The sequence below is a fragment of the Pongo pygmaeus genome, chromosome 10 (genome assembly GCF_028885625.2).
Source record: "Pongo pygmaeus isolate AG05252 chromosome 10, NHGRI_mPonPyg2-v2.0_pri, whole genome shotgun sequence".
NCBI lineage: Eukaryota > Metazoa > Chordata > Mammalia > Primates > Hominidae > Pongo > Pongo pygmaeus.
In genome coordinates, this window is record NC_072383.2 from 127,117,305 (window position 1) to 127,143,957 (window position 26,653).

At 42.5% G+C, this 26,653-nt stretch overlaps 1 protein-coding gene across 2 annotated transcripts in view; it reads left to right on the plus strand.

The window, feature by feature from the left end:
- The window catches only part of TMEM132C (transmembrane protein 132C), a 467,769-nt gene that overhangs the window by 15,734 nt on the left and 425,382 nt on the right, over positions 1 to 26,653 (plus strand). The gene's annotated exons all lie outside the window — the stretch shown is intronic.

Genomic DNA, 26,653 nt, shown 5'->3' on the forward strand with positions numbered 1-26,653 from the left:
ATGATGTTCTCTTTGATCACCTGGTTAAGGTGGTGTCTGCTGGGCTTCTATACTGTGAGGTTACTTTTATTCCCTTTGAAATTAAGACATATTTTGTGGAAAGATGTTCAGAGTCTCCATGAACATCCTGTTCCTCATTAGAATTTCAACATTTCATTTGTGAATCTATAACAGGATAGGTTCCTGGATTTCTTTTGTACTCTATGGCTTACATTTCATTACTATAACTGTTTATTTTGATGCTCACAATATCACAGGTTTGGCCAGTGGGAGCCATTTTGTGACAACTTCTGTGTTGTTCTGACATGTCCTCCTTCTTTAAGCACTGCCCTACTTTCTGGATATAAGATCCGCAAGGCTCATCTGTACCTTCCCTGCCCCAGTTTTGGAATCAGTTCAGTTGCTTTTAGTGGGGAAATGGTATTTAGACATCAAGATCCTGGCTCTGCATGTGCTCATGACTAATGGGGTGCTCTAGTTCCACTCAGTGGACAGAGGCAGGAAAACCCTGTGCATACATTGGCCTTTCTCTCTTCCTCTCTCATTGCCTCTCTACCTCTATCTACTGTTCTATATCTGGGCAACTCTCTCTCTCTCTCTCTCTCTCTCTACTAACCTATCCTAGCTATCTATCTACTGTTCTCTATCTGTCTACTGTTCTGTATCTATCTGCCTATGCCTCCATCCATCTATCTATTATCTAATCTATTTATCTGTCTTAAAAACCATGAGTTCACACTGATGCCTCAGATTCTAATCCAGCACCACAGGAGTCATTCTAGGTTTCTTCCTTTCTGTGTTTGTAGCTCCCTTCTGCTAATCCCAGGCCAGGCCATTTCCCCTGCCTTCCCCATCTCAGTACGCTCAATCTCCAGCCTCTGATGCCGACTGTCCTCCTTGCCACTCCTCTGACCCCCTACCCCAGCCACTGAGTCTCCACTGTCTGCCTTGCTGGGCCTCTCCTGATGGTGTTGGGCTGAACTGTTCAGAAGCAGGAGGAAGAGGGGCAGCATCCAGTTCGTATCCTCAGTTACATGAACTCCATTATGTTATCTGTTTAGAAGAATTCTATAAAGTTCAAGTCAAAGGAATGTGCTGCAACTTCTCTACCTCAAGATACCCATTTTTTGGCATGTCGGGGTGGTGAATGAGCACTTTGACCAGAGATGACCATGGGCCCATGTACCACCATGTACTGACCAGCCATTCCTAGGAAAATAACGTGAGCCAATTTGCATAACGAGTCTCCTCTTATTTATCTATATCCTATTGGTTCTGTTTCTCTGGAGAACTCTGACTGATACAGCATCTAAACAGTCATTTGTGTTTAGGAGTGTATAGTGCTCTGGGAGGGCCATCATTTGTGTGAAGATATATATGTATATAAACTTAGTTACTCTTCATGGTAACCTCAGGAGATAAGCACATTTGTTAGTCTTACAACTGGGGACAGTGAGAGCATTCCTAAAATGTACAGCAAATGATTGGCAGAGTCAGGGTTTGGACCTAGTGGGTCTATCTCCATGGTCCTTGGCACATGTGCTATGACTACCATGCTGTGAGTGCCCTCAAGCCTATGTGAAGCTAATCCACATGAATCAAAGCCAGCTTTCCTGTAAGAAATAATGGCAAGAGATTTCCTGTAAGAAATAATGGTGAAAGGTTAGCAGAGTGCCTCTCCTATGCACAGATTAGACTTCCCGTGTAACTCTAGCCCACATAAATAAGACAATCTCTATCTATAGTGGTTGAACATATAGTAACATTAAAAGTCAATGGCTTAAGTTAATTGGAATTATGTAAAATAAGAAAATGATATAGATGAATTTGGGAGAAGTTATCATTTTAATAATAATAAGCCTTTCTAAGGCTATGGTATCTGATAGAATAGAAGTAAAGAGTAGAAGACAGCCAGCATGGTGTCTCATGCCTGTAATCCCAGTACTTTGGAAGGCTGAGGTGGAAGGATTGCTTGAGCCCAGGAGTTCAAGACCAACTAGGCAATATGGTGAGAACCCAGCTCTACCCCCAAAAATAAACACAAAAAATTAACTGGGCGTGGTGGTGAGTGCCTCTAGTCCCAGCTACTTGGGAGGCTGAGGTGGGAGGATTGTTGACCTTTGGAGATGGAGGTTGAAGTGAGCCAAGATTGCACCACTGCACTCCAGCATGGGAGACAGAGCAAGACCCTGTTTAGTGAGGTAGGAGGAATAAGTTCCAGCACTGCAGGGTGACTATGATGAACAACAATTTATTGTATATTTTCAAATACCTAGAAACAGATTTTGAATGTTTTCAACAAAAATGGTATTTGAGGTGATTGACATGCAATTACTCTGATGTAATCATTATGCATTTTGTACATTCATCAGAATATCATACTGTACCCCATACATATGTACAATTATTGTGTTTTAATTACAAATAAGAATGAAAACAAAAAAAACAGACATTTTACTAAATAAATAAAATTAATCTTATCACCAGCTTTTAAAAGATTAAAGAGCTTAATGGAGTTGCCAGGGAAGAACATTAGACTCTTAAACACAAGTAATAGGTTAACACCAGTGCAGGCAGCAGAGAAACTTTTACAGACAGGCAAGCCAAGGAAAGATTGATTAAAAGACTAGAGGAATGAGCCGGACCCAGGGGTTCACTGGGATTTGAATAGGGTGTCAAGGACATATTCATTCATTCTCTCTCTCTCTCCCCCTCCCCCTCTCCCTCCCCCCACTCCCATCTCTATCCCTCTTTCCGTTTCTCTCTCTCTCCCCATCTCTATCCCTCTCTCCCTTTCTTTCTCTCTCTCTCTCCCCATGTCTATCCCTCTCTCCCTTTCTTTCTCTCTCTCTGTCTCCCCATCTCTATCCCTCTCTCCCTTTCTCTCTTTCTCTATCCCTCTCTCCCTTTCTCTCTTTCTCTCTCTCTCTCTCCCTCCTTCACACACACGCACACTTTCATGGAGGCTTCATTCTCTCATTTGGATTTTCTACATTATGGGAAATGTGGCCAGTGAGAGCTCCTGGACTTCAGTTCTCAGGAAGGTCTTTGCTTCCCTTAGCTTATACGTGAACTTTTCAGGAAATGACTCTGGCTGGCTTGGTGGAATGTGCCCACTCCTGGATACAGGCTTACAAACTCGAATGCCTCCAGGGCCCCTGTTTACTCAGGAGTGAAGCATCTTGATTGGGCTATGATGAACGGGAGCATGATGCTCAGTCTGTGGGGCCAGGGCCACTCCCACATGGTGACAGCAGGTGAGAGTAGCCCTGGCCCCCATAGACAGTAGCAGATGTGGACAGAATAATCCTAAGCCTTATTGATTTACATAAACCAGGAAAAAGGATATTTAAATATGAAATGGCAGCTTTCAAGTGTGGACAACAAAATAAAAAATTGTTAAATGCTGTGTGGGACAAATAGTCTAGATTATGGCCTCAGGACTATTTTTCATTTCTGCTTTGACTACTGAACTTTGATGGAAAGGATGAGATACTAGAAGTGGCCCAGTTTGGGCACACAGTCACCTGAGGCCAAAACAGCAAGATCCATGCAGACATTGAAGTTCCCATCCAGTCCATGCGGCTGGAGTTTTGAGATCCCTTCCCAGAAGAAGGGATGTGTTGGTACCAGAAGAAGGGAGAGAGGGAGTGCCAGGCACGTGAGATTAGTGTCCATTGAACAGGATCCTGGAAAACTTGAGAGAGAGGGTAGAAAGAGTAAAGATGTTGGTCAAGAGAATAAGAGAAAGAAGATGAAGAAGAACAATGTTATCTCTGCCAAATGATGCTGCTTTTCCAAGAAGGGCAGCGGCTTTGCCAGCACTACTTGTGATCATGTCTGTGAGAAATCTTGTGCCTTCTCCTTTAAGTTTTGCTATCAGAGTTTCTCAGCCTCAGCACTGTTGACATGTTGGGCAAGATTATTATTTATTGCTGGGGTAGTGGAGTGTCCTGTGCAGGGCTAGATGCCAGCAGCGTTTTCCCTGCCCACACAGTTATGACAACCAAAAATGTCTCCAGCCATTGCCAAATGTCCCTTGGGTGCATTGAGAACCTCTGGTTTAAATCCTGCCCACTGTGTATAAAGTACTTCCTGCATCAAAATATTGTCTTAAACTTTTTACTAGGAAATAATTTTAGACTTTCAGAAAAGTTGCAAAAATAGTACAAAGAGTCTTACATACTTTTCACCTAGATTCCTCCAAATTAACATTTACCAGGTTTGTTTATCAGTATTTTTATTAGCTATGTGTGAATGTTTCTCTCTCTCCCCCTGTCTGCATATCTATATCTATATCTATATCTATATCTATATCTATATCTATATCTATATCTATATCTATATCTCTGTGTGTGTCTCTAGGTGCAATTTTTCTGAATTAATTATTAGTAAGTTGCACACATTATACCTCTATCATGTGTATTCCTTAAAATAAGGCAATTCTCTGATATAATCACATTGGTCAAAATAAAATGGCATTTCTTCAGTACTATTACGCATCTGCCTCCTTTATTCAAATGCTTCCAGTTATTCCATTACTGTTATTTAAAGCCAAAGAAAACTTAAGTTTCTGTTGGTCCAGCATCTCATGCTGTGTTTCCTTGTAATGTCTCTTTGTGTCTTTTTATCAGAAACAATTTCTCAGCCTTTTTTGTCTTCATAACTCTGATGTGTTTGAAGAGTACAGGCCAGGTTTTTTAGAAGAATATCCCTCAATTTGATCCGTATTGATTTGGAGGTAATAGCTGCATTCATTTCGAATTGATCTAGCCCTTCTGGACATTGAGTTCTGAATTGGGATAATTGTGTGTTTGGTGCAGTCTTAATATCACTGATGTCCGCAGTTATCCCTGCAGGATCCTCTCTTACTTTTTTTTTTTTTTCTGAGTTGGAGTTTTGCTCTTATTGCCCAGGCTGGAGGGCAATGGCGTGATCTCGGCTCACCACAACCTCCGCCTCCTGGTTCAAACGAGTCTCCTGCCTCAGCCTCCTGAGTAGCTGGGATTACAGGCATGTGCCACCATGCCCAGCTAATTTTGTATTTTTATTGGAGACGGGATTTCTCCATGTTGGTCAGACTGTTCTCAAACTCCTGATCTCAGGTAATCTGCCTGCCTCGGCCTCCCAAAGTGCTAGTATTACGGGCGTGAGACACCACGCCCAGCCCTCTCTTACTTTTAATGTCCCGATTATTGTGGCAGAAGGGCTCAGAGGCCTGCTTCTAGGAAACCCTCCTCTCCTTCCCTCCCCTGCAGCTGGGTCTGGGCTGTCCTGCTCTGGCGTGAGTGGTTTCTTCTGGCCCTGCCTCTTTATCTAGTAGAGTTCTGCTGCTGAGTTCTCCCTGGGACAGCCACGTGGGCACAGCTCTCTCCCAGGCAGCACTAGGGGAGGAGATCTGGCTCCCAGCTTCCCCAGCATGACACAGAGCAGGTGGGAATTTTAACAGGACTTTCTGAAAGGTGAGAGACAACAGGGGCCCCGTGTCACTGTGGAGGCTGGCACTCTCATATATTCATGGGTCAAACCCACTGTAGTCTCTGAAGTCTGGCACACGCTGTTGTACCTGAGTGTCACAGTCACCGGCTAAATAGGCCCTTTTCTTTTACAACCTTCCCTTCAGTGAGCGCTGAGGGAAATTCGCATCTTCTTGCTTTCCCCTCCTTCCCTTGATTTCCCCAGGACAGCCAGCTCTTCTTGGCTTTTACTGCCCTGGAGAAGATGCTTAGACATACATGCCTGCATATGTGCACCGCCCCCCACACAGTCACACATTCACACACACATGCATGTGCTCACAGGCTTATGCTTATTAGCGCACACGTGCACACTCACATTCACACATGCACCTCCCACACATTCACACACTCATGAACACACATGCACATTCATTCACATGTGTGCCCACACATGCACAAATACGCACATATGCTCACTAACACACACTCTAATGCATACATGCATGCTCATACACACGCACGCACTCACACACATACACCTGCATAGTCACATGTTCATTAATGCACATATGCACCTATACACACACCCTCTCACATGTTAACGTACATGCACACTTATACACACGCACACACGCTCATGTGCGCACAGACACAGACACACATACATGAATGCAGCCTTGTGACTAGCCATTAGTGTTTAAGAACAAGGGAATCTAAATCCAGATTTAGGAATTTAAAAATGTCCCTAACTCCGTGGGGCACAGTCCTGTTAGTACATCTATTTGCGTGACTAACCAAAACAGTGAATATCTTCATTAGGCTTAATGGTAACTTCACAATTTTCTCCAAGAACACAGCGTACCTGGTTTATAGGGGTGCAGCTGAAAACACATGCAAGCACACACACTCACAGCTCATTTTGGAGAATATTCTGAAAGAAAGTAGGCCCAAGAGGTGTATTTAATGGCCCCATCTTCAAAGACGGAAAATTGCTGGTAACTTTTAAATCAGCATTTTCTAATTTGCAGTCTGCCCTATATGATTCTCAATAATTTTTGGCCTATATTGGTATCATCTGTACTTCCATTTACTTAATAACATTTTTTCTCTATTTCAAATCTTTTAATCTGAGCTTTGCCCTAAGCAATCATTTCCATGAAAGTCACTGTGTTACATACTAATTGCATTTTCCCCAAAACATCAAGCTAAATACATAACTGATAGCATGTTTAAAGGTCCTATGTTTCACCTCAAATTATCTCATATTTCACATGCGGCAAACCTTGTCCTCAGGCCCTGATGAAGATGGGCAGGCAGATCTGATATCAACTGCTTTTCTTTCCTTGATGGAACCTCTGGATTGCGTGCCCTGTCCTATAACATGAAAAAAGGGCTTCCAGAAAAGGTGGAGGAATTACTTTCTGAAATTCTGAAAGGCTGGATCCAAAGGCACAGAAAGGAACATTATTTCCTACCATATAAAACCTAGTAGGGCATGTGATGCTGGGACACTGTATGAGTCCGTTCTCACACTGCCATAAAGAAGTACCTGAGACTGGGTACTTTATAAAGGAAAGAGGTTTGATTGACGCACAGTTCCACAGGCTTAGTAGAAAGCACGACTGGGAGGCCTCAGGAAACTTACAATCATGGGAAACGGGAAGCAAGGGACGTCCTACATGGCAGCAGGAGAGAGAGAGAGTGAAGGGGGAAGTGCCACACTTTTAAACTATCAGATCTCAGGAGAACTCACTCACCGTCATGAGAACAGCATGGGGAAAGCCACCCCCATGATCCAATCACCCACCACCAGGTCCCTCCCTTGACATGTGGAGATTTCAATTCAAGAAGAGATTTGTGTGGGGACACAGAGCTAAACCATATCGGACACTGAAGATGCGTGATGCACTGTTCCACCGGGAGTTATAGCCCCATTGAATTGTCAAATAGGGACCCCCTAGCCAGGTGCTGACTTATTCTAGACCAGGATATTGCTGGGCTTGGGCTCATCAACCAACATACAAGTCAGCATTTCCCAACTTTAAACATATATGCCCTTTCCAAATAAACATAAAAATCCAGAGATTTTTCTCCACTCCTTCTCTCAGAGGAGAGAACATGATCCCTTAAAGATCCTGTTCTTTATTCTCCAAGCCAAAAGAACAACAAATAGATTAACTTTGCCTTCTGTGGCTCATTTAACAAAAAAAAAAAAAGAAAAGAAATAAGTGATTTCCCAATTTCATAATAGAAATGACTGAATATGCATTTTAATGCTAAACCTACTCCAGGATTCTGATGTATACACATCCTACCCTTCCCAGTTGAGAATTGCTGGTCCAAATGGAAGTTTACATCTTTTCCACAATGAAAGCCACTGAATTGGAGCGTGCTGTAGGTGGGTGCACCATCCTTCTGGTGAGGTAAGGTCCTGCAGCTCTTACGCCTCTAAAGAGCTGGATGACCCGAGCAGCACAGGAATTCCCAGATTCTCGAGGGATATTCTTATGGTCTGAGCCAGCTGCAAGGCGATCCCAGAATTCCCCTGAAAGTACATCCAAGAAGAAATAAATATCTATAGAGGTGTTGCAAACCTCCCAGGAGTCATGACACAAATGAAGTCCTTTGAAGTCCAGTTCCCCTCCTCTGGTGTAGGTACAGTTTTCACCCTATAGTGCATAGTTTCTGTCCCCACACGCTAGATGCCAGCAGCACCCTGCCTCGCTGTTGACAACCAAAACATCTCCATACAGTGCCAGGTGCCCTTTTCCCCTGGATGGGCTGATACTGAGGGGCTGAGCTGTCTGCAGCCCACGCCGACTGTGTGAATGCAGCCGACCTGCTGCAGGAGGAGATGATGCTGGGATTCCCAGAATGGCAGAAATACGTGACAGGGAGAGGAGAATCTGGGAGGGATTGGAATCCCTGGTTTAGCTTCCTGTTTTCCCAAGGCTCGGTTGTCCTGCTGTTCCCGTAACTCAGGGATATGCCCTGGAGCAATCCCACTCAATACCTGTGCTGGTTGAGTCCTGTGCTGGTTGAGTGCCTGCCTTTCCTTCCTCAGATCCATCCTGTTTCCCCTGCTCACTTCTGGATTATAGGGAACTGCACCTCCCAGGTTCCCTTGTTTTCTGGCTTCTGGACACATTCTAGTCCAGTCTGAGGCAGTGGCGGAAGACAGGAGGGAGACTGAAGTGGGGAAAGCCACAGTGTTTCTCTCCTTTTCTTGCTTTGCTTCCTGGACTGCCTGCAGTGATGGCCAGGGCGTCTCAGGAACCCCGGCTGACTGGAGTCAGCTTCTGCGCACTGTGTCCTGGTTTGCACGCTGCCCCATGGGTGGCCGTGGTCCCTGGAAAACCCCTGGGATCCATTGTTCCTCCTCCCCTAGGGCTGCAGGGTGCCCTCCTGTCACTGGTATCTGGGTGTCTCACCATCCATCTCTTCTTCGTAACTCTTGCCTTACTATGTAATCAATTCCTATGTTTAAGCCCTTCTGTTGCAGTAACTACAGCAGTTTGTTTTGTTTTGTTTTTCTGGCTGAATTCTGACAAAACATCATTTTTTTCTTATGCACATTCAAGTTTGCTTTCTGTTTATTGCAGTCAAAAAACCGTGGTCAAACAGAATGAAAGGCAAAACTTAGAGGAAAGCCTTGGAAACAAAGCTGGCCTCCCTGAGATTCTTGCTGTGTACAAGGGAGACAGGCCTACACTTCCCCACCTGAACCTGTTTTTGTGCCAGTTAAAAGGAGGTTGACAATCCCTGCCCAACTTCCTCACCCAGCAGTTGTAAGAAATGGGTTTGTCAATGTTTTTTTCTAACTTGTTCCAGTAGAATGTAAGCTCCTCGTCGGCGTAGATTTGGTCTGTTGCCAATACTGAAACCCTAGTACCTAGATGATTGCTGGGCACACAGCAGGTACTTTGTAAATATCTATTAAGTGTACTTAGTACCTAGGTACCTAGGTACCCTAGTTCCTAGATGAGGTACTTCGTGTCTGTTAAGTGTACTTAGTACCTAGGTACCCTAGTACCTAGATGAGGTATTCATAAGTGTCTGTTAAGTGTACTTAGTACCTAGATACCTAAGTTCCTAGATGAGGTACTTCATAAGTGTACCTAGTACCTAGATGAGGTATTCATAAGTGTCTGTTAAGTGTACTTAGTACCTAGGTACCTAAGTTCCTAGATGAGGTACTTCATAAGTGTACTTAGTACCTAGGTACCCTAGTACCTAGAGATGAGGCACTTCATAAGTGTCTGTTAAGTGTACAATAAGAACTGTGGATCATGACTCAGTGGAATTAACTTGGTAGACTGTTGCTGTCAGCAGTTTTCTTTCATAAACAGAATAGCATAGAAATTCTATTCCTAATAGAGCACATTTCACATGGTAGGTCTGTGTTTTCTGTGTGTTGGTGTAGGTATGTGTATGTGTGTGTGTGTATATGCAAGCATGAGCACCAACTTGTGTTGTAAAATGTGATTCTTACAGTAGACCTTGATTTTCAAAAAATTTGAAAGCCAGAGAGCAAGATAATAGGTCAGCTTTTTGTGAACGGTAAGGAATGTGTAAATCTGAACCTGTCGTGTCTCCTGGATTGCTGTCAGTGAAGACAGAGGATCCTCTTTAAAAACTGGGTCCAAACTCCCTCTGGTCTCATTTTGCACCTCCACGGTATAAACTCTCCTTTCCAACCATTCCAAATAACTTAATTCCCTAATCTCAGGGGGCTGTTTCATTGCAGAAATTGCTGCTTGTTCACAAACTTAGTAAGGTACTTAAAAAAGATTTTGTCATGGTTAATAAAAGTCACAGGGTAAATTGGTCTTATTTCTTCTTTTTAGTGCAAAATATAATCCCTCCACCCTGATTGTTTTGTTTAGTTGTACACACCACCCACTGGGAGGCCGGAAAACTTGTATTTATTTCTAGAGCTACCTCCATACAGAATTTCAAAGAACCTCGGGGCACTTGAGGATTGGTGTCCAGACAGGATGAATCATTTCTTCTTCAATCAGGATTTTTAATTTAATTTAATTTTATTTTATTTTCCTGGGGGATAAAGATAAAGATGCTTGAAATTGTTTTATTTAGGGGAAAAACAGCCTCTCTTTGAACTCTTGATCTCCATTTCTCAGGAGTGGAGCCCATTTGTAAACTCTCACGTCTCTCATTGCCTTCTTTGTCTCCCAGCCTCCTAAGGTCGAGAGTAATTCTTCATGGCAAAAAGTGAGCATTCTGGAGACTGCACAGCCTCCTCTGAGCAAACTGGAGCATATATTTCCCACATCCTCTCTGTCACCTCCCTGGGTTTATTTTAATTGCCATGCTTTTCAAAAGCACAATTCCTATTAAATTATTCATGGTGGTATAATGTTTATGTGATCAGAGTAATTATTGTAATTATGCATTGTGAATTTTCATAATTAATGACCTCACTCGGATTTCACTTGGTGCAGAATATTTCCGAAGGGGAATCAGGTGGTTGTGTCTGCTGGGGGAATCAGAATGGAATAAAATGGTGACCTATCTTGGGTTTTGCAGAGCAGTAGAAACTTCAGTCATTCACTTTGGGGACTGGGGATGAGGAGGCATCTTGAGAAGTGGAAGGAATGGGATCTACTTCCAGTTCACTAGAGGCATCCTGATACCCCCAGCTCAGCATCTTCCTCTGTGAACTGCCTATGGGAAGGTGTCCAAAGGAGTCCTGGTAGAACAAGCCTAGCAGACCAGTAAGAGCAAGAAGGAGATCAGACACGCATCTCCCTCTTGGGGCTTTTGAATGATACTGGGGCTTACCAAATCTGCAGAAACCAGCCAACAATGCTCAACAACAGCAAAATCGCCCCCCAGTGACTCATACAGCAAAGTGGCCCTAACAGGACTCAGGCTTCAGCTGACTCCCTCTCCCTCTCTAATTCTAAAAAGAGTAAAAAATGCAAGCCATTGGAGAAATGGCTGGTGGCACTCTGAGCATGGGAAGAAATTTGATATTTCATGATTGACACCTGTCTTAGTCTGTTCTAGTTGCTGTAACAAAATACCGGAGACTGGGAAGCTTCTAAACAATAGGAATTTTTTCTTGCAGTTCCGGAGCCTGGAGGTCCAATATCAGGACACCAGCAGATTCAGTATCTGGTGAGGGCTGGCTTCCTGGTTCATAGACAGGGCTTCTCCCTATGTCCTCTCACAGTGGAGGGGAGAGGAATCTCCCTAGACCTCTTTTATAAGGGCCCTAATCCCATTCATGAGGCTCCACCCCCATGACCTCATCACCTCCCGAAGGCACCGCCTCCTAAGACCTCCATCCATCCTGGAGAGGAGGATTTCAACACATGAATTTTCAAGGGACAAAGACGTTTAGAACACAGCCATTTTGTAGTCAGATTTCAAATATTTTAATGCCTCAATTTTCCTCATCTTTGACTTGTGTCTGAGGAATCAATGCTTGGTGTGAGCCCTAAATAAATAAATAATAGATAGACAGATAAGAAGTTCAAGCTTCTTTGTCCCCCAGCAAAAAAAAAAAAAAATTAAAAAATTGAGGAAGAAATGATTTATCCTGTTTCATCCTGTTTTGTAACACAAATAGATGCCAGTACTCAAGTGCCCCAAGGTTCTTTGAAATTCTGTATGGAGCTAGCTCTAGAAATAAATTTATATTATATTTGAGACAGGGTCTTGCTCTGTTGCCCAGGCTGGAGTGCAGTGGCACAATCATAGCTCACTGCAGCCTCGAACTCCTGGCCTCAAGCAATCCTCTTGCCTCAGTCTCCCAAAGTTATGGGATTACAAGTGTGAGTCAACACACCCAGTCCCAAAATAAATATTTGGTATAGCTATAGCTATTCACAACGACCTTTCATCAGCATCATTCCCTCTCAGCCTCAGACCTACTTGAGGGGAAGGCAGTTCCATTCCCATTTTACAAATGAGAAAACTGAGACATGTAGGGTCACATGGAAAATAAATAGTGACTGCCTTGAAATTGTGATGTCCAAGGCATCCTCTCTGTAACAGCCTGCTACCTTCCACCCCCTCCCCTGGGTATGCTTTCATTCTTTACCTGACTTCTTAGACTTTCCCTCCAATGTTAGCAATATGCCTTTCAAGTCCTTCAAAAAAAGAAAAGGGTGGGGGACAACCTGAAGAAAGAAGAAAAATAAGAGCCCCACATAAAATTCTGCTCAGTGATCAGAAACCAGTCCAGTCATATATTTCAGTTTTAAGCATCAACTAAATTAAAAACAAAAAACACCTTAAAATTTCTCCTATTTCCTTCTTGATCCTTGTAGAATATTGTACTTTTCAGACCATATTTAGTTGTGCATTCCTCTGTCTTTCTCTCTGCTCTGTCATTTCTTGAAGACATGGGCCTTTCCTTATTACCTTCCGTATATTCAGGTTGTAATGGGATATTCAACACATGATAAGGGGTGAAATGCATCTTGCAAGAATGAGTGAACATTGGTTTTCTCTGTACCTCCCCTTGCCTCCCTTTCTTCCTTGTGTCCAAGTCCCTTTGTCTCTCGTTGTCCCCTATATTTACTGAAGTAGCACACTTGTTTTGAGAGTATTTGTTGATTTGAGATGCAAAGCTTTTGGCCTGACGTCTGAACCCAGGAGACAGGACTCAGGGCCGATCCAGCATTGAGACCTGGGTTTCCCAATCATTGGACGTTCACGTTTTATAATTAGGATGCTTTGGGCTGCAAGTAATAACAACATGAATACAGTCTGCCTTAAGTGGTAAGGAAACATAGTATCTTAAAAAGCAACTCCAGAAGTAGGGCAGTTTCCAGGTTAATTGATGCAGTGGCTTATTGCTCCCTTTAATGATCAAAGTCTTTCTGTCTCTCTCAGGACATCCTGGCTTCACCCCAAGACTGGTTGTTCTCATGGTCACAGGAGATGACACTGGTATTTAGGGTGCACAGTTTATATATTTATGGCTAGAAGAGGTGACCAGCTTTACAGAGGCTTCTCTCAAAAACAAAGGAGGGCCAGCCCAGCCGTTAATTTCCTCTCTGTCTTTCCAGTCATATTTAGAGCACAGAGCCATTCTGTAGCCATTCACTAGAAAAGGAGCTGGATTCGCCTTAAAGGGATAGGTAGAACAAGACTTGGACCTGAGAATGGAAGTTGTCTTCAGTCAGGTTTGTGACTGTGAGTGTCGTGAGGAAGAAGATGGGGCAATAAAGTCAGGAGTAGGCAAGAAATTCATGTTTTCCTTTAAATTGATGCATTTCTTTAATTTAGCAAAACTATTTTTAAAACCTCAGGGTTTGATATACTATAAGTGTTTTCTTCTAACCAGCATTAAAAAAAATATATGATAATATAAATAAAAGATATTTATCTCTGTACCATTTTGGGAATTGCTGGATTTAGACTAGACTTCCCAAACTGCATATTTCACCAAAACACACCCCGCGATCTTTGGACAAAATAAATCCCAGGTTTTTATGGATGTAGGAAATACAGCTGTAATTCTGTCAAATGGTCTTTTTTTTTTTTCTTAATTGCAAAGTGCATATGTAAGTTTTCCCCTTTTTAAACTTTCATGATTCAATAGAAAGCAGCAAGAGTCTGTTTTTAGGGGCTGGACTGGCCATCTTTTCAGTTGGTGCTGGCTTGAAATGAAGAGCAACAAATAGAATAAATAACTGCAGTGAAGGGGATAATATGGTACTGACTGCTTGGCTCTGGTTAATTTTCTGTGCTATGAACACCATGCAGAAGTTAGGCTGGACATGATGGCCTCCTGCCGATATGAGGCCAGTGGCTGTGAATATTGTAGGTTTGTAAACTCAGAAGGGGTTTAGTGTGCAGCCAGATTTATTTAAAGTCATAAATGGATTATTGGATTACTCCTTGGTCATGCCTCTAAGTAATTTACGGGTGCTATCATGGCTCTGGGTCTCTAATAAGCTTCGCCCTCCTTGGGATAGCAACTGTCTTGCCTTAATTGATGTTGAATCTTTCCCACTTAGTCTCTGCTGCTTAGGGTTAACATTTAACCAAGGCCTGCAAAAGCTGGCTTTGAAGGCACTCGACTTGAACTGAGAAGGTCTGACTTTAATTCTGACCCCTCACCCCCCAAATCTTTTCAGAGAGTGTAGCAATATCTCCTGGTGGGCACAATTCTTTTCCTTTATCCAGGATTTGGTATCTCATCTGAACTTTTTCCTTCTGACACCCACAGGATTTTAAGCGAAAACTCCAAAAGTATAATTTTTCAAAAAAATTTTAAAACCCAGTCATTTACCCTGGACCTAATGAAATTCCTTAGAGACCCCAAGCGCTGGAAATAAGTTATGGGGCCCTGCTCAACCTGTCTGCAATTCACAATTAAAATAGTACTTAGCCATAAAGCAAATGGAAGAAAACCCAACAAAATATTTGTTTTCTCATGATGATGATTTCAATACCAAATGATTTACAAAAATATTCCCTCCTTCATGTTAGTTTCCCTGTTTTGCTTTTGTTTGGTGTGACAGCCTGTGGGGTAATCTCACCCTGCCTTTAGCTATGAACGTAGCTTTAAAGGTTACAAAGCATTTTCCTCTTTTTATCCCATTTTATCTCCTCTCCTTCCGCCCAGTACAGGTTCAGGATGTTGCCAGAGAGCACCTGTGAGAATGTACATCTAATCATGTTATTCCCTTGCTTAAGACCCCAGTGCGGCTCCCATTGTTCTAAAAACTAACCCATGACCCTCTGTGATGGAGCTCCCCAGGCTCTCCAGCCTCAGGTTCTCCCGCCCTCTCCTCTCCCTGGGCCATGTGCATTGTGTTTTGTTGAATGTGTTCCTTCCTAAAGGGCAACTGGTACAGCGCAAAATGTTCTTCCTACAGGGCAACTTGTTATGTTGATTTTTTTGTCTGTTTATTTGTTTTAACTTTTTTTTTTAAATAGAGACTCACAGGAAGTTGCATAAAATAGTACAGAGAGCCCCAAGTCCCCTTCACCCAGCTCTCCCCAGTGATTGCATCTCACATAACTACGGTACGTACGACTCACAGCCAGGAAACCAGCATCGGCAGGTGCCTGCATAATTCTTTGCCATTGCATCCTGTGGATAACTGCCTGCAGCCACTGCTCTGAAGACACTAAACTGTGCCATCAGAGCCTCCCTCCTGCTACCTTTGTATCCTCACATGAAGACATTTCTTTGGGGGAAGAAAATGAACTTTACAGATGAGGCTGGAGTTGTCTTTGATCCACATCTACTCATGCAGAGGACCTCAGCTCCCTTCTTTGGGGGAATGTTTTTCCCCAGTGGGGAGTGGACCAAGGTCGCTGGTAAAGCACCTTGTACCTGTCCTGCACAGCATTTCCCTGGTTGCAGATATGTGCTCATACATGTCGTCCCCATTTAACTTGAAGTTCCGTGAAAACAGGGGTGTTTTTTCTCTTTTAGTTGGTTGTATGTACTATCATTTCCCCAGTGTGGTATTGGATTTTTCATACAGTGTTGGTATTTAATGCTGAGAGCAACAGCACATGTGTGTGGGATGAATGTGATAACTTCCTCATGGTGGCTTATGGTAGGATTAGTATGAAAGTCCATGTATCCTGACCCTGAGCCCTGTGTTCAACCTTTACCTTTTAACCATCACTCTGGAGCTTGGAAGGTGATAAATTTTCTGAAAACTCAAAATTGTACTAGAGATATTGGTCATGAGACTCACTGTCCCAGGGGCTCTGTGCTGCCTTGGAGCCCTAATTTTTAGGCAGCCATGTTTCATACCATGCAATTTCCATCTTCTACACTGAATCCATGTTTGAGTCAACCACAAGAAACACCTGATCCCTGGGTGGTTAATGTATACCTGGATGCCTGGTTTTGAAAAGATGAGCTGGTCTCATTAGATGAGCTGGTCCAGTGAGATTTTGAGTTAAGCAATGTCCACGGAATTCCCAGCTATTGATGGCATGGCTACTGAGATGCTCTTAGAGAGAAAGAGCTGATGGTGCCAGTTCAGAGGACCCAGATGAGAACCAGAGACAAGCGAGATGATAACACACAGAGTAAAACAGAGATGTGAGAGAATAGATGTTGTCTTCCTCTCAAGCAATGGGATAAAATCAAATTTGAAATTTGACAACAATTCCAGATTGTTTTTCTTATAGAGGGAACGTTGGTAGAAGGTTGGAGAGAATCAGGCAAGGGTGTGTAGCTTGGTCACGTTAAGATAAAGGTTTGTGAAAATCCTGCTGCCGAGGGTCTCTAAAGCTGCATGCAGCCCAGGTTCTTCCTTTCCTCCAGGTCTTCACTCGGTGAAATGTGGTCCCTACCTCTCACCCCCACACATGACTGCAGGTGGGTTCACATAACTCTAAGATGTTAGCACTGAGCTGGGTAGGCACATCCCACATCCCACACCAGGAAGAGACCAGGAGTTAGGTGCCAGTAGAACCGGGGCAGGATGCCCACACCTAAATAATTCCATCAGTGTAGTCCAGACACAGTCAGGCAGTGTTCAATACTAGACTAGACACAATAAGAAATACAAAACTCAAGACAGGTAAGAGCGAGAGTAAACATGTTTGGGCAAATCCATGATCAAAGCAGGTGGTGCTTTAAGGAGATAGCCATAAGCGTAAGCCAAAGTCTGCGGGGTAGCTGCAGTGACTTTTTGTTCCCTGGGATTGGGCTTCTTTTGAAGTCCTCTAAGCAGTTTTTTACTGACTTTAAAAGAGAAACTGCTGTGATGAAAGACTGGGAGAAGTCCTCTGTTCTTCCTCCCAGGGTTATTGCTGGCAACAGGTAGGTGGAAGAGCTTACAGAGTGTTGGCTCAGGTTCCAGCCTCATGAACTTATCTCCTTGAGCCTGGGACCTTCCTGAAAAGCAGAGTTCATGGTTTTTCTCATTTGAAGGAGGCATTATGATGGGAGAGAGAAAGGGGTCTCTTCCATGTGTCCTTGTGCTTCCTGCATTTTTTCTTCTGCGAACAAAGTTTTTCACAGCATAGTTGTGGTGGGCACTCTTGAGTGTGTTTGCCTGAGTTACAGTGATGCCTTTTCACTGAGAACTCTAAGCCTATGAGAGGACACCAAGCAGCCGTATTTTCCATAAGTGATTCTGGTTTCCAGTCAGTTCTAAGAACCAGGGGTGGACACTCATTCCAAGCTGGACTAAGAAGATATGCTTCCCTGGAAATATGGAATCTTGGCTGATACCAGGCTCTATTTATGGTGGAGCTAAGCGCCTGTTAAAAACTCAGGCTCCAGCTGTGCATCGTGGCTCAATTCTGTAATCCCAGCACTTTGGGAGACGTAAGCGGGAGGATTGTTTGAGGCTAGGAGCCTCAACACCAGCCTGGGCAACATAGGGGGACCCCATTTCTACAAAAAAAATTTCAGAAATTAGTCAGACATAGTCATGTATGCCTGTAGTCCCAGCTACTTGGGAGGCTGAGGTGGGAGGATATCTTGAGCTCGGGAGTTTGAGGCTACAGTGAGCTAGGAATTCATCCCTGCATGCCAGCCTGGGTGACAGAGCAAGCCCCTGTCTCAAACAAACAAAACAAATGAACAAAAACTCAGGGACCATGGTCCAACTACCTTTTACCATGCACATGTATGAGAAACAAACAATGAATGGAGGACAGGTGTGCTGCGAGAAGCAGAAGTAGGAGAGCTTGGAGATGGAAGGCGAGGGAAGCATGAAAGAGGAAAGGAAGTGTAGGGAGGAAAAATCAAAATCAGAGACTGAAACAGACACAGAAATGCAGAGAAAAACAGAAATACCTGAGCAAGTTATTGTTGCCTCATCCCAGTTAGCTCTCCAGACCTCAGTTCTAGTTCCCGCCTCATTGCTGTGTTCAGGCCTCCCCAGTAGTTGCCCCTTGAAATAAGTTTTTCTATTTTAAAAACATTATTCTTTTACTTGTACCTCAAAGAATTAAATATATCAAAATTTATTATTAGTAGTATTAGTATTAGTGTAGCCGGCCTGCCTAATAGTTTCCCACCTTCTTTTTGGCTCTGACATCTACAAGTGACTGCCATGCTTCTGCCCTGGGAACCATGTCCCTCCCAGAGCCAGAATATTTGCCTTGATTTTTGAAGAATCAGGCAGAAATGATGCGATGGTAGTATTTACAATGCCACCATTGCCACCAAAAAAAGGAAAGAAATTTGCAAGGATTAGAGGAAGGAGTTCCATTTCATTTGCATTGGGACTTGGTAAACAGATGCAGAATAGGCCCAGTAGTGGGCTTCCAGTATTACTGGTGTCCTGTGAAGGTAGCTGACTAAGGTATTGTATTAGTCCATTTTCACACTGCTGATAAAGACATGGCTGAGACTGGGTAATTTATAAAGTAAAAGAGGTTTAATGGACTCACAGTTCCACGTGGCTGGGGAGGCCTCACAATCATGGCGGAAGGCAAAAGGCACATCTTACATGGTGGCAGACAAGAGAAATGAGAGCCAAGTGAAAGGGCAAACCCCTTATAAAACCATCAGATCTCCTGAGACTTATTCACTACCGCAAGAACAGTATGGGGGAAGCTGCCTCTGTGATTCAGTTATCTCCCACCGGCTCCCTCCCACAACACCGGGGAATTATGGGAGCTACAATTCAAGATGAGATTTGGGTAGGGACACAGCCAACCCACATCAGGTATAAATGGCTACACTGTCAAGTGTGTCAGATGGTCACTCAGCTTTGTGCCTGACATTGGTGAAGTGCTGGGATCAGAGTAGAGAGTGAGAGAAAACTTTCTTTACTTTGTATTGTATCATTGGCACCAAATAATTTTCGGGTCTTGGGAGGAGCTGACCACTGTCATCACAGTGCTGGCTGATCTTATTGTTATCTGTCTTACAAATCAAATGTGGGTAAATATATTCTATAGGCAGCAGTAGCAAAACATGCAAAATCAGATTACTTGACCAATTTTCAGCCCTGAGTCCTACTCCTCATGTGGATTCCTCTGATTCGCTTTTCATTCCTCTCTGAAATGCCACTAAAGGGACTCAGATGCCAAAATATAATTTGCATAGGGCACTAGCTTTGTCCAGAAAACACAGTTGTTATTCAAATCAAGCCAAGTTAAAAGAGATCATGTAGCTATTTTGTGTCACAAATTTGCTAGCAAGCTTTTATTGTTTATAGATTACTATGAGCTACTAAGGGAAAACAGGGCTTTAAGAGAATGTAGCAAGTATTGAGAGACACAGATACTTCTTTGGAGCAGCTTGTAAGGGAGGGTTAATAAAACATATCTACATGACACAATAGAAAAACTTCAAAGCCTTTATCTTAATACATATGAAATGATTTATATAAATTGAAGATCCACGGGCTGAATGATGGTTCAGAGTTGAATGGATTAACCCTGGTGAACTGTTTCAAAAGGGTCTTTTTAAACCATCATTTGCAGATATTTTGATCTTCTTCTTGTATCAGTTTTCAGATACCCCAAATAAGGTTCACAGCCAACAACTTGGGAAGCATCTTTGCACCCTAGGGCAATGTATGCCCCCACCTGACCTCCAGATGGTATTCTCCAACCTGAGCAAGAATCAATAAATCAGTGATGGGGAAAATCAAAGAGGAGGACACAGCTTTGCCTTCCAAGACCTTAGCATATGTATTCATTTATTATTTGGGTGCCAGAGCATTAATGATGCCATGTGGGTTCAGGTTTCTCCTTATGGGTGTTAAAAAAAAAGGAATTATTCTATCTACTTGTTGAAGCAAATGGAAATTTATTATTCTTTAAAAAAAAAAGGATACTATGACAGCAGGAGTACAAAATTTATCAGTAAAAATGGGTCCAAGTTTTAGTGTCTTCAGCACTGTCTCAGGTTGTGCCTTGCATTTCCCTTCTTCCCTTTGATCTTTCATGGGGCAAGTTTATTTTATTTTATTTTTTTATTATTATTATACTTTAAGTTTTAGGGTACATGTGCACAACGTGCAGGTTTGTTACATATGTATACATGTACTATGTTGGTGTGCTGCACCCATTAACTCGTCATTTAGCATTAGGTATATCTCCTAATGCTATCCCTCCCCCCTCCCCCAACCCCACAACAGTCCCCGGTGTGTGATGTTCCCCTTCCTGTGTCCGTGTGTTCTCATTGTTCAGTTCCCACCTATGAGTGAGAACATGCGGTGTTTGGTTTTTTGTCCTTGCGGTAGTTTGCTGAGGATGATGGTTTCCAGCTTCATCCATGTCCCTACAAAGGACATGAACTCATCCTTTTTTATGGGTGCATAGTATTCCGTGGTGTATATGTGCCACATTTTCTTAATCCAGTCTATCATTGTTGGACATTTGGGTTGGTTCCAAGTCTTTGCTATTGTGAATAGTGCCGCAATAAACATATGTGTGCATGTGTCTTTATAGCAGCATGATTTATAATCCTTTGGGTATATACCCAGTAATGGGATGGCTGGGTCAAATGGTATTTCTAGTTCTAGATCCCTGAGGAATCGCCACACCGACTTCAACAATGGTTGAACTAGTTTACAGTCCCACCAACAGTGTAAAAGTGTTGCTGTTTCCCCACATCCTCTCCAGCACCTGTTGTTTCCTGACTTTTTAATGATCGCCATTCTAACTGGTGTGAGATGGTATCTCATTGTGGTTTTGATTTGCATTTCTCTGATGGCCAGTGATGATGAGCATTTTTTCATGTGTCTGTTGGCTGCATAAATGTCTTCCTTTGAGAAGTGTCTGTTCATATCCTTCACCCACTTTTTGATGGGGTTGTTTGTTTTTTTCTTGTAAATTTGTTTGAGTTCATTGTAGATTCTGGATATTAGCCCTTTGTCAGATGAATAGGTTGCAAAAATTTTCTCCCATTCTGTAGGTTGCCTGTTCACTCTGATGGTAGTTTCTTTTGCTGTACAGAAGCTCTTTAGTTTAATTAGATCCCATTTGTCAATTTTGGCTTTTGTTGCCATTGCTTTTGGTGTTTTAGACATGAAGTCCTTGCCCATGCCTATGTCCTGAATGGTAATGCCTAGGTTTTCTTCTAGGATTTTTATGGTTTTAGGTGTAACATTTAAGTCTTTAATCCATCTTGAATTAATTTTTGTATAAGGTGTAAGGAAGGGATCCAGTTTCAGCTTTCCACATATGGCTAGCCAGTTTTCCCAGCACCATTTATTAAATAGGGAATCCTTTCCCCATTTCTTGTTTTTGTCAGGTTTGTCAAAGATCAGATAGTTGTAGATATGCAGCATTATTTTTGAGGGCTCTGTTCTGTTCCATTGATCTATATCTCTGTTTTGGTACCAGTACCATGCTGTTTTGGTTACTGTAGCCTTGTAGTATAGTTTGAAGTCAGGTAGTATGATGCCTCCAGCTTTGTTCTTTTGGCTTAGGATTGACTTGGCAATGCGGGCTCTTTTTTGGTTCCATATGAACTTTAAAGTAGTTTTTTTCCAATTCTGTGAAGAAAGTCATTGGTAGCTTGATGGGGATGGCATTGAATCTATAAATGACCTTGGGCAGTATGGCCATTTTCACGATATTGATTCTTCCTACCCATGAGCATGGAATGTTCTTCCATTTGTTTGTATCCTATTTTATTTCATTGAGCAGTGGTTTGTAGTTCTCCTTGAAGAGGTCCTTCACATCCCTTGTAAGTTGGATTCCTAGGTATTTTATTCTCTTTGAAGCAATTGTGAATGGGAGTTCACTCATGATTTGGCTCTCTGTCTGTTATTGGTGTATAAGAATGCTTGTGATTTTTGTACATTGATTTTGTATCCTGAGACTTTGCTGAAGTTGCTTATCAGCTTAAGGAGATTTTGGGCTGAGACAGTGGGGTTTTCTAGATATACAATCATGTCATCTGCAAACAGGGACAATTTGACTTCCTCTTTTCCTAATTGAATGCCCTTTATTTCCTTCTCCTGCCTGATTGCCCTGGCCAGGCCTTCCAACACTATGTTGAATAGGAGTGGTGAGAGAGGGCATCCCTGTCTTGTGCCTGTTTTCAAAGGGAATGCTTCCAGTTTTTGTCCATTCAGTATGATATTGGCTGTGGGTTTGTCATAGATAGCTCTTATTATTTTGAGATACGTCGCATCAATACCTAATTTATTGAGAGTTTTTAGCATGAAGGGTTGTTGAATTTTGTCAAAGGCCTTTTCTGCATCTATTGAGATAATCATGTGGTTTTTGTCTTTGGTTCAGTTTATATGCTGGATTACGTTTATTGATTTTCATATGTTGAACCAGCCTTGCATCCCAGGGATGAAGCCCACTTGATCATGGTGGATAAGCTTATTGATGTGCTGCTGGATTCGGTTTGCCAGTATTTTATTGAGGATTTTTGCATCAATGTTCATCAAGGATATTGGTCTAAAATTCTCTTTTTTGATTGTGTCTCTGCCAGGCTTTGGTATCAGGATGATGCTGGCCTCATAAAATGAGTTAGGGAGGATTCCCTCTTTTTCTATTGATTGGAATAGTTTCAGAAGGAATGGTACCAGCTCCTCCTTGTACCTCTGGTAGAATTCGGCTGTGAATCCATCTGGTCCTGGAATTTTTTTGGTTGGTAAGCTATTAATTATTGCCTCAATTTCAGAGCCTGTTACTGGTCTATTCAGAGATTCAACTTCTTCCTGGTTTAGTCTTGGGAGGGTGTATGTGTCGAGGAATTTATCCATTTCTTCTAGATTTTCTAGTCTATTTGCATAGAGCTGTTTGTAGTATTCTCTGATGGTCGTTTGTATTTCTGTGGGATTGGTGGTGATATCCCCTTTGTCATTTTTTATTGCGTCTATTTGATTCTTCTCTCTTTTCTTCTTTATTAGTCTTGCTAGCGGTCTATCAATTTTGTTGATCTTTTCAAAAAACCAGCTCCTGGATTCATTGATTTTTTGAAGGGTTTTTTGTGTCTCTATTTCCTTCAGTTCTGCTCTGATCTTAGTTATTTCTTGCCTTCTGCTAGCTTTTGAATGTGTTTGCTCTTGCTTCTCCACTTCTTTTAATTTTGATGTTAGTGTGTCAATTTTAGATCTTTCCTGCTTTCTCTTGAGGGCATTTAGTGCTATAAATTTCCCTCTACACACTGCTCTGAATGTGTCCCAGAGATTCTGGTATGTTGTGTCTTTGTTCTCATTGGTTTCAAAGAACATCTTTCTTTCTGCCTTCATTTCTTTATGTACCCAGTAGTCATTGAGGAGCAGGTTGTTCAGTTTCCATGTAGTTGAGCGGTTTTGAGTGAGTTTCTTACTCCTGAGTTCTAGTTTGATTGCACTGTGGTCTGAGAGACAGTTTGTTATAATTTCTGTTCTTTTACATTTGCTGAGGAGTGCTTTACTTCCAACTATGTGGTCAGTTTTGGAATAGGTGTGGTGTGGTGCTGAAAAGAATGTATATTCTGTTGATTTGGGGTGGAGAGTTCTGTAGATGTCTATTAGGTCCGCTTGGTGCAGAGCTGAGTTTAATTCCTGGGTATCCTTGTTAACTTTCTGTCTCGTTGATCTGTCTAATGTTGACAGTGGGGTGTTAAAGTCTCCCATTATTATTGTGTTGGAGTCTAAGTCCCTTCGTAGGTCACTAAGGACTTGCTTTATGAATCTGGGTGCTCCTGTATTGGGTTCATGTATATTTAGGATAGTTAGTTCTTCTTGTCAAATTGATCCCTTTCCCTTTATGTAATGGCCTTCTTTGTCTCTTTTGATCTTTGTGGGTTTAAAGTCTTTTTTATCCAAGACTAGGATTGCAACCCCTGCCTTTTTTTGTTTTCCATTTGCTTGGTAAATCTTCCTCCATCCCTTTATTTTGAGCCTATCTGTGTCTCTGCACATGAGATGGGTTTCCTGAATACAGCACACTGATGGGTCTTGACTCTTTATCCAGTTTGCCAGTCTGTGCCTTTTAATTGGAGCATTTAGCCCATTTACATTTATGGGGCAAGTTTAGAAGCAGATATTCTGATAGTAAAGCATTGTAGGGATCCATCATGACTGAGCCTGATTCCAAAGTTTTCTTTATTCAGGATGAGGGAACAAGGATTTTAATTTACTGTTTCTGCAGAACTTCAGACCTGTCTCTTAAAATAACTCCTGACCACTTATTCACTGGTCAACTTAAGCAAATAATATGTGTGTTTATCCAATTAACAAAGAGCAAAAAGGTGTGGTAAAATACATCCTGAGCCTTAGGCATCAGGAGAAGTTTGCACGTGGAACTGCTGTTGTCAACATTGCTTGCTGTGGTAGATTGCAGAAATGGTGGCTGTTTTCCTTGCTCCTGCTAGGCTTGACATTTTTCAGCTCTTACCATCAAAAGGCAGAGTCTTATTTTTCTACCTCTTGCATGCAGCAGGCTTTCTGATTGTGTTGGCCAATGGGATGAGTTAGAAGTGGCATTGTGGAAGTCATTACTGAGCTCAGACCTCAGGAGGTTTCTGCACACTTCTGTCTTTCTCTTGGAACCTTCCACGTTACCATGTGAACAAGCATGGGTGAAAGTATGAAATATGAGAAATTACCAGGGAGGTCTTCCCAGTGAAGGCCATTCTTGACCAACGAGACCCAACTAACCTGGTAGTTGGGACACATGTGTGATCCCAGCAGAACCCAGAATTATGAGCTAAGTCGATGGCTATTGTTTTAACCCAACCAAGTTCGGGGATGATTTGTTACATAACAGCTGACTGATAGCCTTGGTGTTACACAAGTTCGTGAGTAACAAAAAAGTAGATTGTCACTAAGTATTTTTGAAGAGATAAACACATCCTTTTATCTTTTATCGAGACATCTTATTTTTTTCTTTACCTGAGAACAAATGTAGAATAGAGCTTCCCTACACATTCAAAAATGGCATTTGTGTGTGCGTCAGATAGCAAATTGTGTGTGTGTGTGTGTGTGTGTGTGTGCGCATGCAAGTGCATGCTCAGCTATAGAAACAGCCTTTCAGGCTGGGCGTGGTGGCTCATGCCTGTAATCCCAGCATTTTGGGAGACCTGAGATGGGTAGGTCACTTGAGGTCAGGAATTCAAGACCAGCCTGGCCAATGTGGTGAAACCCCACCTCCACTAAAAATACAAAAAATTAGCTGGGCATGGTGGCAGGCACCTGTAATTCCAGCTACTCCGGAGGCTGAGGCAGGAGAATCACTTGAACCCAGGAGATGGAGGTTTCAATGAGCCAAGATAGCGCCACTGCACTCTAGCCTGGGTGACAGAGCAAGACTCCATCTCAAAAAAAAGAAAGAAAGAAGGAAGGAAGGAAGGAAAGAGAGACAGACAGACAGAAAGAAAGAAGGAAGGAAGGAAGGAAGAAAGAAAGAAAGAAAGAGAAAAAGAAACAGCCTTTGAGAATCACTGGATATAATCTATTTGGGGAGACAGCGTCCACATATGTGAAAAAATCTGGGAAGATTTAAGTGCCAAATTCAGTAGTCCTGCCTCAGTGGTCATTTAGAACTGTATCCACTCAAAGAGCCCATAGCTTTGTAGGTTCAGAGGTGGATAAAGGTGCATCTGGCCAGTCCAGGTAGGAAAGGCTTTTTTGATGGGGCAAGTTGGGTGGAAAGAAAGATTGTTGTGGATGTCGTGGGGAGTTGGAAGGGTAGATTCTGACCTGGCAGTGACATGAACCAATATACAGAGGCTGGAGTTGCCATTGGCTGTGGCTGAGAGGAGCGGCGAGGAAAGGGTTGATTGCCAATAGATTCTTGTTGGGGAGAGATAGAAAATAGGGCTACTCTCATCCCTTCTTTCCATTGACCTTTCTTTAAAAGCGTTGCATATTAGGCTGGGCTCAGTGGCTCACACCTGTAATCCCAGTGCTTTGGGAGGCAGAAGTAGGAGGATCACTTGAGGCCAGGAGTTTGGCCTCGGCAACACAGTAAGACTCCATCTCTACAATAATAATAATAATTATTATTATAACTATAATAATAAAAAAAATTAGGCATAGTGGCTAGACCCCGACTTTAAACAAAAAGGATTGCATGTGATATCTCAGTCTGAAGAGTGAGAGTTTTATTTGTAAGGAGAAAGAGCCTTAACATTTTAATTATCTTGATACTACCCCCGTCTTGGCAGTTACTCTGTCTCCCCCAAATTGCTCAAGAGCTGGAAGGCCCGAATCCTGACCTTAGTACCAAGCCTGAGAACTCAATCCATTCTCTAAACGTTAAGTTTCCGCTGAACTTTAGATGATTCTACGGCTTTGTGTTGTGGTTTTGTGGCTTTTTTT